Below are 18,808 nucleotides of genomic sequence, written 5' to 3'. Positions count from 1 at the left end.
GGGCATGGGTAGTGTCACGGACGCAGGTAGGGAGTTCCTGGACCAAAGGGGAGAAAATGGATTCCAGATAGGTGGCGATGAGTTTGGTGGGGCAGGAACAGGCTGAGACAATGTGTCGACCAGGGCAGGCAAGTTTGTGGATTGTTTGGACATAGAGCAGTTTTTCCACCGCCTTCGCCTCCACGCTTACTTCTTCAACCGGGAACCTAACCCTCCCTCCACTGATCCCTTCACCCGCTTCCAACACAAGTCCTCCTCCTGAACACCACCCCTAGGCCTCCTACACTCCCTTGACCTCTTCGTCTCCAACTGCCATCGAGACATTAACCGCCTCAACCTCTCCACCCCTCTCACACACTCCAACCTCTCCCCTACAGAACGGGCAGCCCTCCGCTCCCTCTGCTCCAACCCCAACCTCGCCATCAAACCCGCAGACAAGGGTGGCGCAGTGGTAGTATGGCGCACTGACCTCTACGTCGCCAAGGCCGAACGCCAACTCTCCAACACCTCCTAAAACCGCCCCCTTCATCATGACCCCACCAACGAGCAACAAACCATCATCTCCAACACCATTCATGACCTCATCACCTCAGGGGACCTCCCACCCACAGCCTCCAACCTTATTATTCCCCAACCCCGCATGGGCCATTTCTATCTCCTTCCCAAAGTCCACAAACCTGCTTGTAACTGATGTCCATTTCAAGCCCATCGACTCCCACAGCTACCTAGAATACACCTCCTCCCACCCACCCTCCTGCAAAAATTCCGTCCCCTTTTCCCAATTCCTCCACCTCCGCTGCATCTGCTCCCACGATGAGGCATTCCACTCCCACACATCCCAAATGTCCCAGTTCTTCAAGGACCACAACTTTCCCCCCACAGTGTTCGAGAACGCCCTTGACCGTGTCTCCTGCACTTCCCACAACACATCCCTCACAACCTGTCCCCGCCACAACCGCCCAACGAGGATCCCCCTCGTTCTCACACACCACCCCACCAACCGCCGGATACAACGCATCATCCTCCGACACTTCCGCCATCTACAATCCGACCCCACCAGCCAAGGCATTTTTCCATCCCCACCCTTGTCTGCTTTCCGGAGAGACCACTCTCTCCGTGACTCCCTTGTTCGCTCCACACTGCCCTCCAACCCGACCACACCCAGCACCTTCCCCTGCAACAGCAGGAAATGCTACACTTTGCCCCCAGACCTCCTCCCTCACCCCTATCCCAGGCCCCAAGATGACGTTCGATATAACCTCCCCACCGATAGTCTCCTCTCCACCTATCTTCTTTTCTCTACATCTTCGGTCCGCCTCCCCCTCTCTCCCTATTTATTCCAGAACCCTCTCCCCATCCCCGTCTCTGATGAAGGGTCTAGGCCCGAAACGTCAGCTTTTGTGCTCCTGAGATGCTGCTTGGCCTGCTGTGTTCATGCAGCTTCATACTTTATTATCTTGGATTCTCCAGCATCTGCAGTTCCCATTATCTCAGAGACTGTCAGACCTGCCCCACACAGAGACACACAGATACATACACAAATACACCGATACTTACACAAATAAGGGGAACCTATCAGAATTTCCCTGGTTCTGTGTTTTGCTAATAACTGCATTCATTCCATTTGGTGTGTGTTGGGATTACTGTTATTCCGTGGACAGCATTTCATTATTTGAGTCACTCCATGAGAGTACATCAGTTATTGCTCTCTCCAGTGAGTGTGACAGTGTTTCAGTTGTTCCATGGGGACTGTGACTCTGTGAGATTTTCAGTGCTTGATTATTGAAGATGTAAGGACAATTTGGGAGACTAGTAAATATTATAGGTTCGTTTCAGTATCTGAGCTGTCTGAAGGAGGAGGTGTAGGAGGGAGACTCCGTGCTCCCTTCCTGGGAGCTGGTGGAGACGATGTGCAGTGAGCTCACCCTCCTGCCCACCGAGACCATGGGAATTCCATTCGTACCGGCTCGATACAAAAGAGAGATGGCATCAGGGGCACGGTTTCTAAGCTGTGCCAGGTGGAAATGGAACTGACAGTGGGGTTAAAGTGAGAATTACCCTTCACTGAACATTGCTCCTTACTCGGTTGGTGGGACGTGTATATTTTGGAATCTCCACATGAGTCGTCCTGGTTCTCTCTGGCTCATTCCAGGGCCCTCCCCATGCGGCGGGGGAAGGTGGGTGAGGGAACTGATGTGGGGAACACCACTGCCCTGCTTGGCCTTTTCTGTCCTATTCCAGGCTGTTCCTCCTGGAATGAGGGAAAGGGAGGGAGGGAATGAAGGTGAATGTGCATGGCCCTGCTGTTAGTGATGGTGTAGGTGAGGGGGAAGTGGTGAGGTGTCCGGATTGAATCAGTCGACAATGTTGGATCGATGCAGTGTTTTCAGTGTTGGGGAGTATGTCTACATGTCAGCATTCTAAAGTTGTGAACACATCCTTCCATGACACAGTCTCTCAATCTCCCCGTCTCTGTCTGTTGATCCAACCCATCCCATTTGTTCGTATTTAAAGTGATTCCCCACCATCTCTCTCTGGCAGTGATTTTCACACCCATGGCACCCCTTGTCATGGCACATTGGAGATATGGAGCTGTAAATGGATGGGAGCCCCACATCCTGTCACTTCCAGCATGGGCTGCAAGTTTCCCCAGGCTGGGAGGTGATTTAACACAGCGTTACCAGGGACTGCACTGGGGTGGTCTGTACAGATCTACACACTGGGAGGGTAACTGCTCCAGGTTTGCAGATCAGTTCAGTGGTGTTCACCTCACTGTCCCCCGTGCTGGACAGATACCTGGTCCGGATTTATATGTTAATGCACTGGTGTGGTCTGCACAGCTCCCCGTGCTGGACTGATATCTATTTGACTGGTGAGGCCTGCACAGTGTCCCACTCTGGACAGATTGCCGGGTTGTATTGAGCAGGACACTAGCCTGGTCTGCACAGTGCTCCATGCTGAACAGATATTCCATCTGGGTTTGTGGTGTCTGGGCTGGTTCTATGAGGTGGATTGAGAATGTGAGATAACTGACCACTTCAGCTGATCTGGCAATGCCTTTAATTTGTGTTTGCCAGTTGTGTTGAGTTTGGGGAGAGATTTCCACCGCGAGGGTGTGTGGGTCTCACCAAAACTGATGGACAGAAGGGCCTTTGTGATGTGGATCTTTTATGACTCCATCACATTCTGTATCCGACATTCCCTGGAACATTCTGTCACCGACATTCCCCGGAACATTTTGTATCCGACATTATTTGTGATCATTTGGATGCCAGTTAATTGAACAAAAGATAAGACCCCGAGGGAAAAGATCCCATTCCAGAGAGAAGGAGACACTGTTGCAAATTCCCCTCAGGTAGTTAATGGGGTGAATACATTTTCCCTGTGTTCATGTTTCTTCACAAACAAAAATTGACCACAATGTGGACGAAAAGTCTGAAATTTCCATCCTCCGTTTGTCTGCAGGGAACTGGGAGAGAATCCTTCAGGACAGCAACGTCTTCACCCTCTATATCAGGAACTGTAAGGAAATGACCTGTGCCTGCTCTCGAGTGAATGAGTCAGTGGGAATGTTCTAGAAGCCGTCTGTCCTTATGGATGTGTGTTTGTGTATTTCAGGAGGGAGAGTTTCTTGTATTTTACGTTAGTTTTTTTTGTAAAATAAAACAAATTGAGACATTACTACGGGTTATTTCAGCTTCTTTTTTTTCAATAAATCAGCGATACATTTGAAAATGTCACTGGGTCCTCAATCAAACTGGTAACTGTGCCTCCAGACCGATGTGTAATTTATTTGTTTTCTTTCCTCACAGTTAACGTAGTGACGATCTACGTCCTGCTTTATAAAGATTGTGGATTGTCTCCATGTGTCAGACGTTACCTGGGGGCCATGGCAGTGGCGGATCTACTGGTCATTATCCTCGACCTGATATTGAGACACATTCCCATTGTTTATTACGAACAGTTTTATTTTCTGAAGTCCATCCCCGTGTGTAATATCCACGCCGTCCTGCTCTTTGCAGCCACTGACTGTTCTGTCTGGTTCACCGTCACTTTCACCTTTGATCGATTTGTGGCCATTTGTTGCCAGAAGCTGAAAAGTAAATATTGCAGTGAGAAAACGGCGGCTGTGGTTCTGGGAACAGTGACTGTGCTGAGCTGTTTAAAGGACATTTTCTGGTATTTCATGCTCACAGCTCACTATTCGCTGGGGAACTCCCCCTGGTTTTGTCGGCAAAGTATCGTTGTTCGATCATCTCGTGCCTGGACCACAATCGAGTTCCTCCACCACATTCTAACCCCGACTCTCCCATTTCTCCTGATTCTGCTGCTCAATGTTTTCACCGTCAGACACATTTTAGTGACCAGCAGAGCCCGCAGGAGACTCCGGGCTCACACCAATGGGGACGGTCAGTGTGACACAGAAATGAGAAATCGAAAAAAATCCATCATTTTACTGTTTGTGATCTCAGCCAATTTCATCCTGTTATGGTCAATGTTAATGGTGTATTCTATATGGGGCCGAATGTGGGAGTTTGGGTATCGGTCTGTGTATCTGGATTGGTTTGTGCAGGAATTGGGCTTCATGCTGCAGCTCCTCAGTTGCTGCACAAACACCGCGATTTATGCCGTGACCCAGACTAAGTTCAGGCAGCAGCTGAAGAATGTGCTGAAATATCCCTTTACCCAAATTCATCAATCAATCAAATTCACTCATTAATCAATCCATCCAGGATTTTCTCATTTCAGTTCAATGTTTCAGCAATGAAGCAGCCTGTCGCTATGGTAACAGACTGAGGGTAGTGCTGGTTTATCCAACCTTATCCCACAGGGGGTTACAGGGAAACATGTCAATGTTTCTCTCAACTCACAGGCCAAAGAGAAAAGGCACCATTCCACTGACTGCATCCATAACTTCAATATGTAATTAACGTTTATTAAAAAGTGCCAAGCAGCACAGCAAACTATATTGTTGTTTGTCTCTGTGTTGAAGAAGCTCACCTGGAGAGAGACAGACTCGGCCCCAAGGGAATGGGACAATTCTGGGACTGAGCTCAGGAGTTGGTATAAGTCACTCTGTCCTTGCGTTCACCTCTGGGATATCTCTGCCTCTTTCTCTCCAGTCCCTCCCCGCTCACTCCCTCTCCGGCCCACATTTCTCCCTACCCCCTTGTTCCCCATCCCTCTCTCCATTCCCCTCCTTCTCTTTTTCCACCTACCCTCCCCAAAACACCCTGTCTCCTTGAGTCCTGTCTCTCTCTCTCCCTCCTCTTCAAATGCCCACACCCCCTTCTCTCACCATCTGCAATGTGTAAGCCCCATCTCCCACTCAGTATTTTTCCCTCTGGCCCCACCTCTCCTCATCCCCGATCACACTCTTTCCCTCTCTCCGTCCCCATCCCCCTCTGTACCCTTTATCTGTCTCCTCCTCCCTCGCTCTCACCTCTCACTCTCGATCTTTGACCCACTTTCTCTCTCTCTCTGCCCCCTTCCTGATCCTCCTCTTTCCCTTCAAGTCCCTCACTTATCTCTGTAACCCCCTGGCTCCACGCCCTGTATCTGGCTGTCTGGGCCCCGTCTCCCTGTACCCTAGCCCCTTCCCCTGTTGCTCTCTCCCTCCGTCCCTGTCACTCCCTCCCTTCTTGTCGCTCACTCCATCGTTCCCACCCCATTGCTCCTTCATCGTCCTTTGCTCCAACCCCGTCCCTTGCTCTCTCGCCATTCCTCACACCCTCGCTACCTCCCCATTGCTCCCTCGCCGTCCCTCACCCCCTCCCCGTCCCTCACTCCCACCATGTCCCTCGCTCCCTGTCCCTCCCAGTCCATATCCCTCGCTCCCTCATCCCTTTCACCATCCCTGTCCCACACGCTCTCTCCCAATCACATGCTCCCTCCTTATCCCTCACTCCATCCACCTTTCCCTCACTCAATCGCCATCCTTCTGTCCCACCCCACTCCCCTCCCTCACTTCTTCACTCCCCGTCCCTTGTTCCCTCTCTCCCAGTCCCTCCCTCCCTGTCCTTCTCTCCTTTGCTCCCTCCCTGCCGGTCCCTCCCCATCCCTCACTCCCTCCCTGTCCCTCGCTACCTTGCTTCCTACACATCCCTGGCTGCCTCGTTCCCTCCCAGTTCCTCCCTGTCATTTGTTCCTTTCCTGTCCCCACCCATCTCGTTCCCTTGCTCCCTCCCTGTCCCTTGCTCCCTCCCTGTGCCACCCTGTCCCTCACTTCCTCTCTGTGCCACCCTGTCCCTGTCCCTTGCTTCCTCCCTGTGCCACCCTGTCCCTCGCTCCCTCCATGTGCCACCCTGTCCCTGTCCCTCGCTCCCTCCCTGTGCCACCCTGTCCCTCGCTCCCTCCCTGTGCCACCCTGTCCCTGTCCCTCGCTCTCTCCCTGTGCCACCCTGTCCCTGTCCCTCGCTCCCTCCCTGTGCCACACTGTCCCTGTCCCTCGCTCCCTCCCTGTGCCCACCACCCTGTGCCTGTCCCTCGCTCCCTCCCTGTGCCACCCTGTCCCTGTCCCTCGCTCCCTCCCTGTGCCACCCTGTCCCTGTGCTTTGCTCCCTCCCTGTGCCACCCTGTCCCTGTCCCTTGCTCCCTCCCTGTGCCACCCTGTCCCTGTGCTTTGCTCCCTCCCTGTGCCACCCTGTCCCTCGCTCCCTCCCTGTGCCACCCTGTCCCTGTCCCTCGCTCCCTCCTTGTGCCACCCTGTCCCTGTGCTTTGCTCCCTCCCTGCCGCTCGCTCCCTCTCTGTCTGTCCAACGTTGGCTACCTCCCTGTACCTCGCTCTCTCCCTGACTTTTCCGGTCCCCCTCCATGTCACTCACTCCCTATCCCTCACACCCTCCCAGTCCATCCCTCCCTGTTCTTTGCTCCCTTCCTGTCCCACCCCTGCCTCGACCATCCCTGTCCCTGTCCTTCGCTCCCTCCCTGTATCCCTCCCTATCCCCGCTCAGCCTCTCTCCTTCCCTGTCCCCTTCCCCCTCCCTCGATGTCCCTCAATCCCTCCCTGTCCCTCACTCCCACCTCATTCATTGCTCCCTTCCCTAGATTCCTCTCCCATCCCTCCTCCTGCCCCTCTCTCCCTCCCTCCCTGCCCTTGCTATGGTCCTTCCCTCCCTCACCCCCCTCTCTCGCTCCCTCGATGTCCATCACTCCCTACCTCACTCATTCCCTGCACCTCATTCCCTCCCTCCCTCCCTGCCCCTTGCTCACTCCCCATCCCTTAGTCCCTCCCTCCCTGCCCCTTGCTCTCTCGGTCCATCCCTCACTCCCTCACTTCCTCCACCCTCCCCGTCCCTCGCTTCCTTGTTGCTTCCCCATCCCTCACTCCCTCCCTGCCACTCGATCCCTCTGCCTCTCTTTCTCTCTGTCTCGTTCCCTCCCTCCCTCCCTCTCCATCCCTCGTTCCACCCCCACCCACTAACCATCCCTCACTCCCTCCCTTCCTCATCATCCCTTGCTCCCTGGCTCTGGCCATCACTCAATCGCTCCCTCCCCATCTCTCATTCTGTCCCCATCTATCACTCCCTCACTGCTCCTTGCTCCCTCCCTGTCCCTTGATCCTTCCCTCCCCATCCTTAACAGCCCCTTGCTCACTCGCTTCCTCCAAGTCCCTCACTCCCTTGCTCAATCAGTCCCTCACTCTCTCACCATCCCTTGTTCCCTTGCACCCCATCGCTTGCTCTCCCACTGCCTGTCCTTCAAACTCTCTCTCCCTCACCGTCCCTCGCTCCCTTACTCTGTCCCTGACTCCATCCCTCTCTCTGTCCCTCATTGCCTCTCTCAGTCTCTCGCTCACTCAATCCATCCTATGCTCACACACTCCCTCACTCCCTCCCCGTCCCTCACTCCCTCCCCGTCCCTTCCTGTCGGAACCTCACTCACTCACTCCCTGTCCCTCGCTCCGACCCATTGCTCCCTCCCTTGTTCCCTGTCCCTCGCTCCCTCTCTGTCCCTCGCTCCCTTGCTGTCCCTAACTCCCTCACTCTCTCAACGTCCCTTGCTCCCCTCACAGTCCCTTGCTCCCTCCCTTGCTTGGTCTCTGTCCCGCATTCCCTTCCTCAGTCCCCGTCCCTCACTCCATTGCTCCCTCCCGGTCCTTCACTCCCCGTCCCTCGCTCCCTCCCTCCCATCCCTTGCTCCTTTGCCATCCCTCTTTCACTCACTCTCTCCCTCCCTCCGTATCCCTCCCTCTTCTCCCTGTATCCCTCCCTATCCCTAGCTCTGTCCCTCTCCTTCCCTGTTCCCCTCCCTCTCCCTCTATGTCCCTCACTCCCTCCCCATCCCTTGCTCCCTTCCCTGGCTTCCTCCCTTGTCCCTCGTTCCTGTCCCTCTCTCCCTTGCTCCCAACCCTCGCTATGGCCCTTCCCGCCCTCACTCACTCTCTCGCTCCCTCGACATCCATTGCTCCCTACCTCACTCCTTCCCTGTCCCTTGCTGCCTCCCTCCCCATCCCTTACTCCCTTGCTCCCTCCATCCATGTCCTTGCTCACTCCTCATCCCTCACTCTCTCCCTCTCTGTCCCTCGCTCTCTCACACCATCCATCCCTCACTCGCTCCCTCACTCCCTCCCTTTACCTCACTCCTTCACCGTCCCTCAGTCCCTCCCTCACGCTCTCTCTCTGTCCCTATCTCCCTCCCTTTCTGTCCCTTGCTCTCTCCCTTCCTGTCCGTCCCTCCCTCCCTCCTGCCCCATCCCTCACTCCCTCCTTGCTCCCTCCCTCCCTGTCTCCCTTGCTTTTGCTCCCTCTCTGTCCCTATCTCCCTCCCTCTCTCCATCTCTGTCCCTCGCTCCCTGCCTCCACTTTCCTCATTCCCTTCCTTGCTCCCTCCCCATCCCTCGCTCATTTTCTCCTCTGTCCCTCGCTTCCCATCCCCCACTCCCTGTCTCTCCCTCCCCATTCCTTGATCCCCTGAATCCATCCCTGACTGGCCCACTCCCTGCCCTTGCTCATTCACTCCCTGTCTGTTCCTCCCCATCCCTCGCTCCCTCACTCTGTCCCTCACTCACTCACTCCCTCCCCATCCCTCACTCCGTTGCTGTCCCTCAATCCATCCCCACCAATTGCTCCCACCCTGTAGCTCAGTCCATCCCAATCCCTTGCTCCCTTGCTCACTCCCTCCCCATCCCTTGCACCCCATCCCTCGCACCCCAATCCCTTGCCCCCTTGCTTCACGAAGAAGTAAAAAATAAACTTTTTTTGTAGTAAATGGTTGACATAAGTAAGATGCTGTTCTGTAATTTCGACTTCCTCAGAGCTTATCTGTGACACAGCACATGCTCTCAGCACATGCCTTTCCTTTTAGGAGTAACACTTATGTGACTATCTTAAATTATACAGATGATTTCTGAAGCCGAAGTGCCTGCTGACTGTTCCCTGTTATGGATATAATATAAAATACCTGAGCTACAATAGTAATGTCCTTATTATAGATATATTTCACTCAGCCCTACCCTGTGTGATTTGTCCATGTGTATTTACTCCTGTATGGTATATACTACAGTGTCTCTCTCCATTACACTTATATTCCCCTTTTACACACTGCTGACTCCTTACCCTTCATCACCCTGACTGCATAATGCAGAAGTGGGAATGCTGGCTGATGATTTCATATCCCATTGACTTTATTTTCATTTATCTTCACTGAATTTTCCACTCTAACATCCTGGGGACGAGTGTTGGAGAGAAACAGAACTGGACCTGCCATGTAAATTTTGTTGCTACAAGTGAATCGAAATTTTGTGATTAAATCAAATTTTGACTCCCGGAAGCCTGTGTATCGCCTGCAAGGCACAAGGCAGGAGTATAATGGGATACTGTCCATTTGCTTGGATGGGTTCAGCTCCAACAACACTCAAGAAACTTGACACAGTGCAGGAAAGGCAGCCCCCTTAACTGGCACCGCATTCAGTACTTTCAATATCAACTCCCTTCAACACCGAGGCACAGTGGCAATGGAATGCACCATCTACAAGATGCACTAGAGTAAGTCACGCAGCCCATGGACTGTACCGCCTGAATGGGCAAGAGCAGACAGTGCATTAGAACAACTCCATCTGTAAGTTCCCCTGTAAGGAACATTCCAGCCTGAGTTGGAGCAGTATAAGGGATGATCTCACTGAGTGGTGGAGTCGGCTTGATGGACCAAATGGCCTATTTCTGCCCTCCATCTTCTGCCTTATGATACTTTTTCCAGTTGTTTAGTGCAGTGACCAAACTTGTGTTCAGCCTCTAGATGGTCTCAAAAGAGCCAGTCCTCAAGCCCTCTCTCAAGCACCTGATCTTCCCATCCAACCACCTTCATGGATCTGTGAATGCCCACTCCAAGCTCTGTTCTTTACTTTAATCCACTCAGTGCCCTTACTGTTTTTGAGCACTCCCATAACTTACCCTTCCCAGTTTCATTACCAGCCACTTCCCTGGATTGAATTCCTTATTTTCTTCCTAATTATTTAATGTCCCCGTGCAGCCCACAGCTTGCTTCCTCATGGTTAACCATCTGACCAATTGTTGCATCATCTGCAAATATCGAAATCACAGCCACTACAGCTACACCTAAATCATTGATCTACACCAGAAACAACTGACAGAAGGCATGGATAGTAAGTTCACAAACGACACCAAAATTGGTGGCATAGTAGGCAGGAAAGAATGTTCTCTATTTGTTCATTTCCAGCCCCGTTTCTGGTTCCACCTCCCCTGCTGCGCCACTGTTTTGGTCTGATTCTGGGCCTGGGAACTGGGATTATATGGCCATCTGCAGCAGTGGTCACTTCCTTGTGTGAGGGAACTGGTGAAGTATCCGATGTTAAACTACATTGTTACTGAAATTACATTTCAATAATATCGTCTCAGTTAATGGATTCTGGAGGCATCGAAGTTAAAGATTCGGCTCGCTCTGAGTTCTCACATGTTAGTCCACTGTTCGCCAAGTATTCCCGTTGTATTTATGGAGCTGTTCCTGACACATCCTCAGCCATTGTACTTGTCACACTTTTCCAGAGTGTCTCCCTGTGTGGCCCTGCTTGTACAGTGATGAGTACTCTGAGTGGTGGCCGGAGCAACCTCAGTTCTGATCTGAGCCGTAGCAATGGGTGTTCTTCCCATGTTGCTCCTTGTGAATCATCCTTCGATAAGGAATTAATTGATTCGCATGAAAATATTCTCCCAGTTGATGAACTTATTCCCTCAAACACCCGCTCTCTCCCATGTCTGTGTTTGATGTATCAGAATACAAACCCATCTCTTCCCGCAGATTTTTCTCCCTCCCACAATCACTAACTCTCCTTTACGTCCCTTCTCCCACTTCGCTGAGGCACTGCACAATCTATCACACACTGCCATATTCACACCATTTAGCCTCTGCTCTTGCGGTCATTGCTGCTGGGTGAGCGTGCCCCAGTCTCACCATGTGGACCTTCAAATCAGTCGATCCATTTAGTTGCCGCAGTTGGGAGTAGAATATCTTTTACAGACATGGACCAGTGATTGTTGGGACATCAGGTTCAGGAAAAAGACACAGGATACGTTTGAGCAAAAGAATCTTTATTGGAAAGGAACAGTTTCTGTAGCTGTTTGAATCATTTATTTCATTTGTTCATTCCTTTACAGCGACAGCATTGTGTGCAGTTCTGCAATTCTCCTCTTGTAGAGATGTGCTCCTATAGGGAACGGTGCAAAAGGGGTTTACAAGGATATTGCCCGGGCTGAAGAGTTTCAGTTACGAAGAGAGATTGGACAGACTGGGGTTGTTTTCTTAGAGCAGGGGTGATTGCGAGGGAAGGTGATCGAGATATGCAAACTAATGAGGCATACGAACAGGGGAGACTGAAGGTGCTGTTTCTCTTTGATCGATCACCATGGAGCCGTAGATTTAAGGTAAGAGGCAGGCCGGTTTGAATAGATACTCAGAAAGACTTGTTTCAGCCAGCAGATGCTGAGCCAAGTGATGGTAAATAGGATTGGGATAGTTCAGTGCTTGTTTTGTCCAGTGCAGCCGCAATAGACTGAAGGGCCTTATGCTGTGTGGAAGACAGCAGTAGTGGACTGGTTCGTATCCCTGCGTCTCACGTGGGAGAGCAGCGTTAAACTCCCCACAGGAGACCATCCTCATATTCCAGGGTGGTTCAGCATTGCCTCGTGGTGGCGGGAACACAGTTTCGACTGTAGTTTTGTGAGACTCTCTGTATGGAGTTTGCGCATTCTCCCCAAAGTTGTGCCGTTTCGGTAAATTGTCCTGTCATGGTTCGTCGTAGTAAATGTGGGTTTGTGGGGTTAGGGTGGAGAAGTGGAAAGCTCGAGTGGTGTTAGGTGCAGAAGCAGTGGGCTGAAAGATCTCCATCTGCATTGTAGGGATTCTGTGATCTCTGACTCTGAGTTGTGTCTCTCTTAGGAATTTGAAATTGCCCGCTCCGTTTACAGGTGTGGGTTATTACTATCTGTCCTTCCATTCTCGATGGGACATGTCAGAGGAAGGACGGTGCTGTCTGACTCAGTGCTGGGCAGGACTACATCCGGGGGAGACAGAGTGTCAGTGAAAGTGCCAACACATGCCTTCTGCAAGCTGCGCTTTTTGTCTGCGTTGAAATTAAAATGATTTGATAGATTTGTTCCGGAGTGAAGTGTTTACTGGAAGCAGAAATCTGAGGAAGGCACAGGGTAAGCCGATCCCGATTTGAGTGCAGTAACAGCCAATACCTTTCCTGCAGCGCTAATGAGATTGTACAGCACAGAGGAGAGTTTCGCTGCTCTGCATTTGGGTTCGTGGGTCCCGCGTGCTTTCACTAAACTGGGTTACCGGGAATAAAGATATCAGAAAGGGCACAGATGGTGCTTACTGGGGTTCACGGTTGTAAAGATATCAGATATGACACAGACAGGGTTTACTAGGATCGTACAGTGTCTCAGTGGTTACACTGCTGTTGGATGGGCAGGTTCGGTGTATTGGCCTTGCTAAATTGCTCTGTGCTGTCAGGGATGTGTAGGTTAAACCATAGTTAATGCAGAGATAGGGCGACCGCTAGGTCTGGGTGGGATGTTCTTTCAAGGGTCGGGGCAGACTCGATCGGCACTTTCCACACTCTAGTGATTCTATTATTTGAAAAGGAAGGGCATGATGGAGCTTACTTGGGTGTTAAAACATTCCAGAGAACACCAATGGGGTTTACCGCGACAGGATTTTATTCACGAGGGATGTTAGAAAAGTTGGAAATGCTCACACTAACGAAAGGAATACCTCATGGACATTTTGCAGATGATTTGAGTTGTGGAGAGAGGAAAAAGGGGGAAGTTCCCTCTTTCAAGTGAACCAATAACTGGAAGTCAGACATTCAAAACCATTGACGAAAAATAAAAGATAGGAGCTGAATTCCTGTCACACCGAAAAACCGTTTCCAAAATATTTTGAAAGACTCGTTTGCAGTCGCACAAGGAGTGCATTCTCAGGGAGAGAGAGAGTCTGTGGGTGGTTGAGGGATTAGGGGTAGGGTGTGGTCAGGGAAAACGTTGAGAAACAATCTCTGACTTGAAATGTAACGAAATTTCGTGAACGTGTGCCGCTGTATAAGATTGAGTAAAACAGAAGCTCATGGCTTTGGAAGATCTGGCATAAATTTCCATGTGATCAATTCTGACTGCAACTGACCAAACTTGATTTAAAATTGTACAGGAAAGATATTCCCGAATGAACAGTTGCTCGGAGATCCATTTCCAGCTTTAATCAAGTGCCTTAAAAATGCAACAGTAATCAATACCAAGATGTAGAATCCATTTAGTACTCAGTAATCTCCACCCAAGAAACACAGGAACAAGTCACATTGGTTTTGCAGTTTAACTCTCTTCTTATCAGCAGCGCTTTCTTTAAGCTGAAATAAATGCGGGACAATGTTAAAAATTAGATAACTCTCATTCATTTTCGACTATTGCAATGAACTGTATGTGTGGGTGCAAAGTATAATGAGCAAAACAGCTTTGCCCTGAATTTAACCACGTTCAGGGCCAGCCATACGAGAAAGGTCGTGGCGCTCAAACGCCATCTTCATTCTTACCTCCATAGATGCTTCTTCGCGAGTTGAATATTTGCAGGGTTTTCCTTGACCACTGGGACAGTTCCCCAGGACCAGACATTTCTCAAACCCAGAAACCAATCTTTATCAAAAGAGGCTATTATGCTGAAAAATGCTCTTTATCCTTGTCCTGCTGGTCCGTGTCACTAAAAGCTGGCCCGGGTGAGGTTGGAGCTCACAGGCTGGGTATTTCACGCGCCTCTGTACCGTCAGAGAAGGACCGCGCGCTCACCGATTGCATCACTGGAGGCACAGAGTAGCTCCGTGCCCTCATTCAGTGTTCCTTCATCACAGTTTACTGTTTGATGAGTATTCCTGTTGAGGGTCTGATGGTGCTCCTTACAAACCCTCTATCACTGTACTTATTTCCTGCTCCCGCTCGTTTCATTGTGTGGCGCTGTGACAGTGTCGTGACCCGTTCTTTGTGGTGTGGCAGCATGAGCTTCGGCTCGAGAATGAGTCAAACCACTGACTGTTGTCCCCAATATTTCCTCTTAACATATCCTGAAGTGATACTGTAAGGGATCAGTTAATATTGCAATCAGACATGCAGAGACCGTGGTAGGAATTGCCGAGGTTGTGAGATGAAGTCTCATCCACACCATGTTTTGTTGACACAGATTATAAGTGTGAAGCTAGATGAACACAGCAGGCCAAGCAGCATCTCAGGAGCACAAAAGCTGACGTTTCGGGCCTAGACCCTTCATCAGAGAGGGGGATGGGTTGAGGGTTCTGGAATAAATAGGGAGAGAGGGGGAGGCGGACCGAAGCTGGAGAGAAAAGATAGGTGGAGAGGAGAGTACAGGTGGGGTGGTAGTGAGGGGACAGGTCAAGGAGGTGGGATGAGGTTAGTAGGTAGTAAATAGAGGTGTGGCTTGGGGTGGGAGGAAGGGATGGGTGAGAGGAAGAACAGGTTAGGGAGGCAGAGACAGGCTGGGCTGGTTTTGGGATGCAGAGGGTGGAGGGGAAGAGCTGGGCTGGTTGCATGGTGCAGTGGCGGGAGGGGTTGAACTGGGCTGGTTTTGGGATGCGGTGGGGGAAGGGGAGATTTTGAAACTGGTGATGTCCACATTGATACCATTGGGCTGCAGGGTTCCCAAGCGCAATATGAGTTGCTGTTCCTGCAACCTTCGTGTGGCATCATTGTGGCACTGCAGGAGGCCCATGATGGACATGTCATCTAAAGAATGGGAGGGGGAGTTGAAATGGTTCGCGACTGGGAGGTGCAGTTGTTTATTGCGAATCGAGCGGAGGTGTTCTGCAAAGTGGTCCTCAAGCCTCCGCTTGGTTTCCCCAATGTACGGGAAGCCACACCGGGTACAATGGATACAGTATACCACATTGGCAGATGTGCAGGTGAACATCTGCTTAATATGGAAAGTCATCTTGAGGCCTGGGATAGGGGTGAGGGAGGAGGTGTGGGGGCAAGTGTAGCATTTCCTGCGGTTGCAGGGGAAGGTGCCGGGTGTGGTGGGGTTGGAGGGCAGTGTGGAGCAAGCAAGGGAGTCACGGAGAGAGTGGTCTCTCCGGAAAGCAGACAAGGGTGGGGATGGAAAAATGTCTTGGGTGGTGGGGTCGGATTGTAGGTGGCAGACGTGTCGGAGGATGATGCGTTGTATCCAGACGTTGGTGGGGTGGTGTGTGAGAACGAGGGGGATCCTCTTGGGGCGGTTGTGGCGGGGGCGGGGTGTGAGGGATGTGTTGTGGGAAATGCGGGAGACGCGGTCAAGGGCGTTCTCGACCACTTTGGGGGGAAAGTTGCGGTCCTTGAAGAACTTGGACATCTGGGATGTGCGGGAGTGGAATGTCTTATCGTGGGAGCAGATGCGGCGGGGGCGGAGGAATTGGGAATAGGGGATGGAATTTTTGCAGGAAGGTGGGTGGGAGGAGGTGTATTCTAGGTAGCTGTGGGAGTCAGTAGGCTTGAAATGGACATCTGTTACTAGCTGGTTGCCTGAGATGGAGACTGAGAGGTCCAGGAAGGTGAGGGATGTGATTGAGATGGCCCAGGTGAACTGAAGGTTGGGGTGGAAGGTGTTGGTGAAGTGGATGAACTGTTCGAGCTCCTCTGGGGAGCAAGAGGCGGCGCCGATACAGTCATCAATGTACCGGATGAAGAGGTGAGGTTTGGGGCCTGTGTAGGTTCGGAAGAGGGACTGTTCCACGTAACCTACAAAGAAGCAGGCATAGCTGGGGCCCATGCGGGTGCCCATGGCCACCCACTTTGTCTGTAGGAAGTGGGAGGAATCGAAAGAGAAGTTGTTGAGGTTGAGGGCGAGTTTGGCTAGGCTGATGAAGGTGTCAGTCGAGGAGGACTGGTTGGGCCTGTGGGGCAGAAGAAGCGGAGGGCCTTGAGGCCATCTGCATGCGGAATGCAGGTGTATAGGGACTGGACGGCCATGCTGAAAATGAGGTGTTGGGGGCCAGGGAATTGGAAGTTCTGGAGGAGGTGGAGGGCGTGGGTGGTGTCACAGATGTAGGTAGGGAGTTCCTCGACCAAAGGGGAAAAAATGGAGTCCAGATAGGTGGAGATGAGTTCGGTGGGGCAGGAACACGTTGAGTCAATGGGTCGACCACGGCATACAACGCATCATCCTCCGACACGTCCGCCATCTGCAATCCAACCCCACCACCCAAGACATTTTTCCATCCCCACCCTTGTCTGCATTCTGGAGAGACCACTCTCTCCGTGACTCCCTTGTCCGCTCCACACGCCCCTCCAACCCCACCACACCCGGCACCTTCCGCTGCAACCACAGGAAATGCTACACTTGCCCCCACACCTCCTCCCTCACCCCTATCCCAGGCCCCAAGTTGACTTTCCATATTAAGCAGAGGTTCACCTGCACATCTGCCAATGTGGTATACTGCATCCACTGTACCCGGTGTGGCTTCCTCTACATTGGGGAAACCAAGTGGAGGCTTGGAGACCGCTTTGCAGATCACCTCTGCTCAGTTCGCAACAAACTACTGCACCTCCCAGTCGCAAACCATTTCCACTCCCCCTCCCATTCTCTAGATGACATGTCCATCATCGGCCTCCTGCAGTGCCACAATGATGCCACCCGAAGGTTGCAGGAACAGCAACTCATATTCTGCCTGGGAACCCTGCAGCCTAATGGTTTCAATGTGGACTTCACCAGTTTCAAAATCTCCCCTTCCCCAACTGCATCCCCAAACCAGCCCAGTTCGTCCCCTCCCCCCACTGCACCACACAACCAGCCCAGCTCTTTCCCTCCACCCACTGCATCCCAAAACCAGTTCAGCCTGTCTGCCTCCCTAACCTGTTCTTCCTCTCACCCATCCCTTCCTCCCACCCCAAGCCGCACCCCCATCTACCTACTAACCTCATCCCACCTCCTTGACTGTCCGTCTTCCCTGGACTGACTTATCCCCTCCCTACCTCCCCACCTATACTCTCTCCACCTATCTTCTTTTCTCTCCATCTTCGGCCCGCCTCCCCCTCTCTCCCTATTTATTCCAGAACCCTCTCCCCATCCCCCTCTCTGATGAAGGGTCTAGGCCCGAAACGTCAGCTTTTGTGCTCCTGAGATGCTGCTTGGCCTGCTGTGTTCATCCAGCCTCACATTTTATTATCTTGGATTCTCCATCACCTGCAGTTCCCATTATCTCCGGGTCAAAGGCCTGTAGATTCATTTTTAGTTTTCATTGCCTTCCAGAGGTGTTTAGAAACCCCTCTCAGGCCACAGTGGTTTCCATCGCTCCCTTCGCACTTTCAATCTTTACTGACTGCGAATGTGACAAACGAGCAGAGCATCTTCCCCCGTCGCCGTCACTCTCAGCGCAGACATTCCAAAGAACTCAACGGCACGACGCCTGCGCAGTGCTCGCCTATAATGTTAATCAGGGACCTTTACCAGCGCGGGGACTGCTGGGTAACGGCCGTGACATTGAAAACCCTCAATCAATACAAATTTTACTGTGATGCGGCAGTTGGAGAAGGGTGCAGTACAAAACAACAATACAGCACAGACGCAGGCACTTCAGCCCTCCAAGCTTGCGCTGACAGATTTTGCCCTTCCATATTAAAACTGTCTTCTCTACAAGATCTACATCCCTCTATTCCCTTCCTATTCATAGACAATGTATATATATTTACTTTTTCCATCTTTCAAGTCTGAATCTATAAATAAGACAATTTTGTTAACTTATTTTAAATAAGTCTCGAGCGGTACCCATCTAAAATTAAAATTGTAACTACATGGCAATGGGTAAATGGAAAGGAGGTGATGGGATAGTGCTAATGTGTAAGTGGTCAGTACTCCAGAACCCTCCCTCTGACACTTTCAGGCTGTGACTTACAGATAGTCACTCACCTCCTTTTGGAAGAATTTGTTTTCCCTCAAATCCACTTAAAACCTCCAACTACTTATTTTAAAAGTGTTTCCCCCGCCCCGGTTATTGATTTCTGTACTAGGGGGAGATGATTATCCCTATCTAAGCAATCTATGCCCTCCAGAGCTTTGTTCACTTCAATCAGGTCCCCATCCAGCCTCCTCTTCCACCAGGAAAACAACACAGCCTCTCTACTTTTTCTTCATAACCCCATCACTCCAGCCCAAGCAACATCCTGCTGGATCTCTGCACTTGTGCAGTCACATCATCCTTTGATGTCATTTATGTAAATGATTTGGATGTGAACATAGGAGGCATGGTTATTAAGTTTGTGGATGACACCAAAATTTCTGGTGCAGTGCGCAGTGAGAATGTTATCTCAGAGTA

Source organism: Stegostoma tigrinum, unplaced genomic scaffold, assembly GCF_030684315.1.
Source record: "Stegostoma tigrinum isolate sSteTig4 unplaced genomic scaffold, sSteTig4.hap1 scaffold_53, whole genome shotgun sequence".
NCBI lineage: Eukaryota > Metazoa > Chordata > Chondrichthyes > Orectolobiformes > Stegostomatidae > Stegostoma > Stegostoma tigrinum.
Note: the sequence above shows the minus strand (reverse complement) of the source record.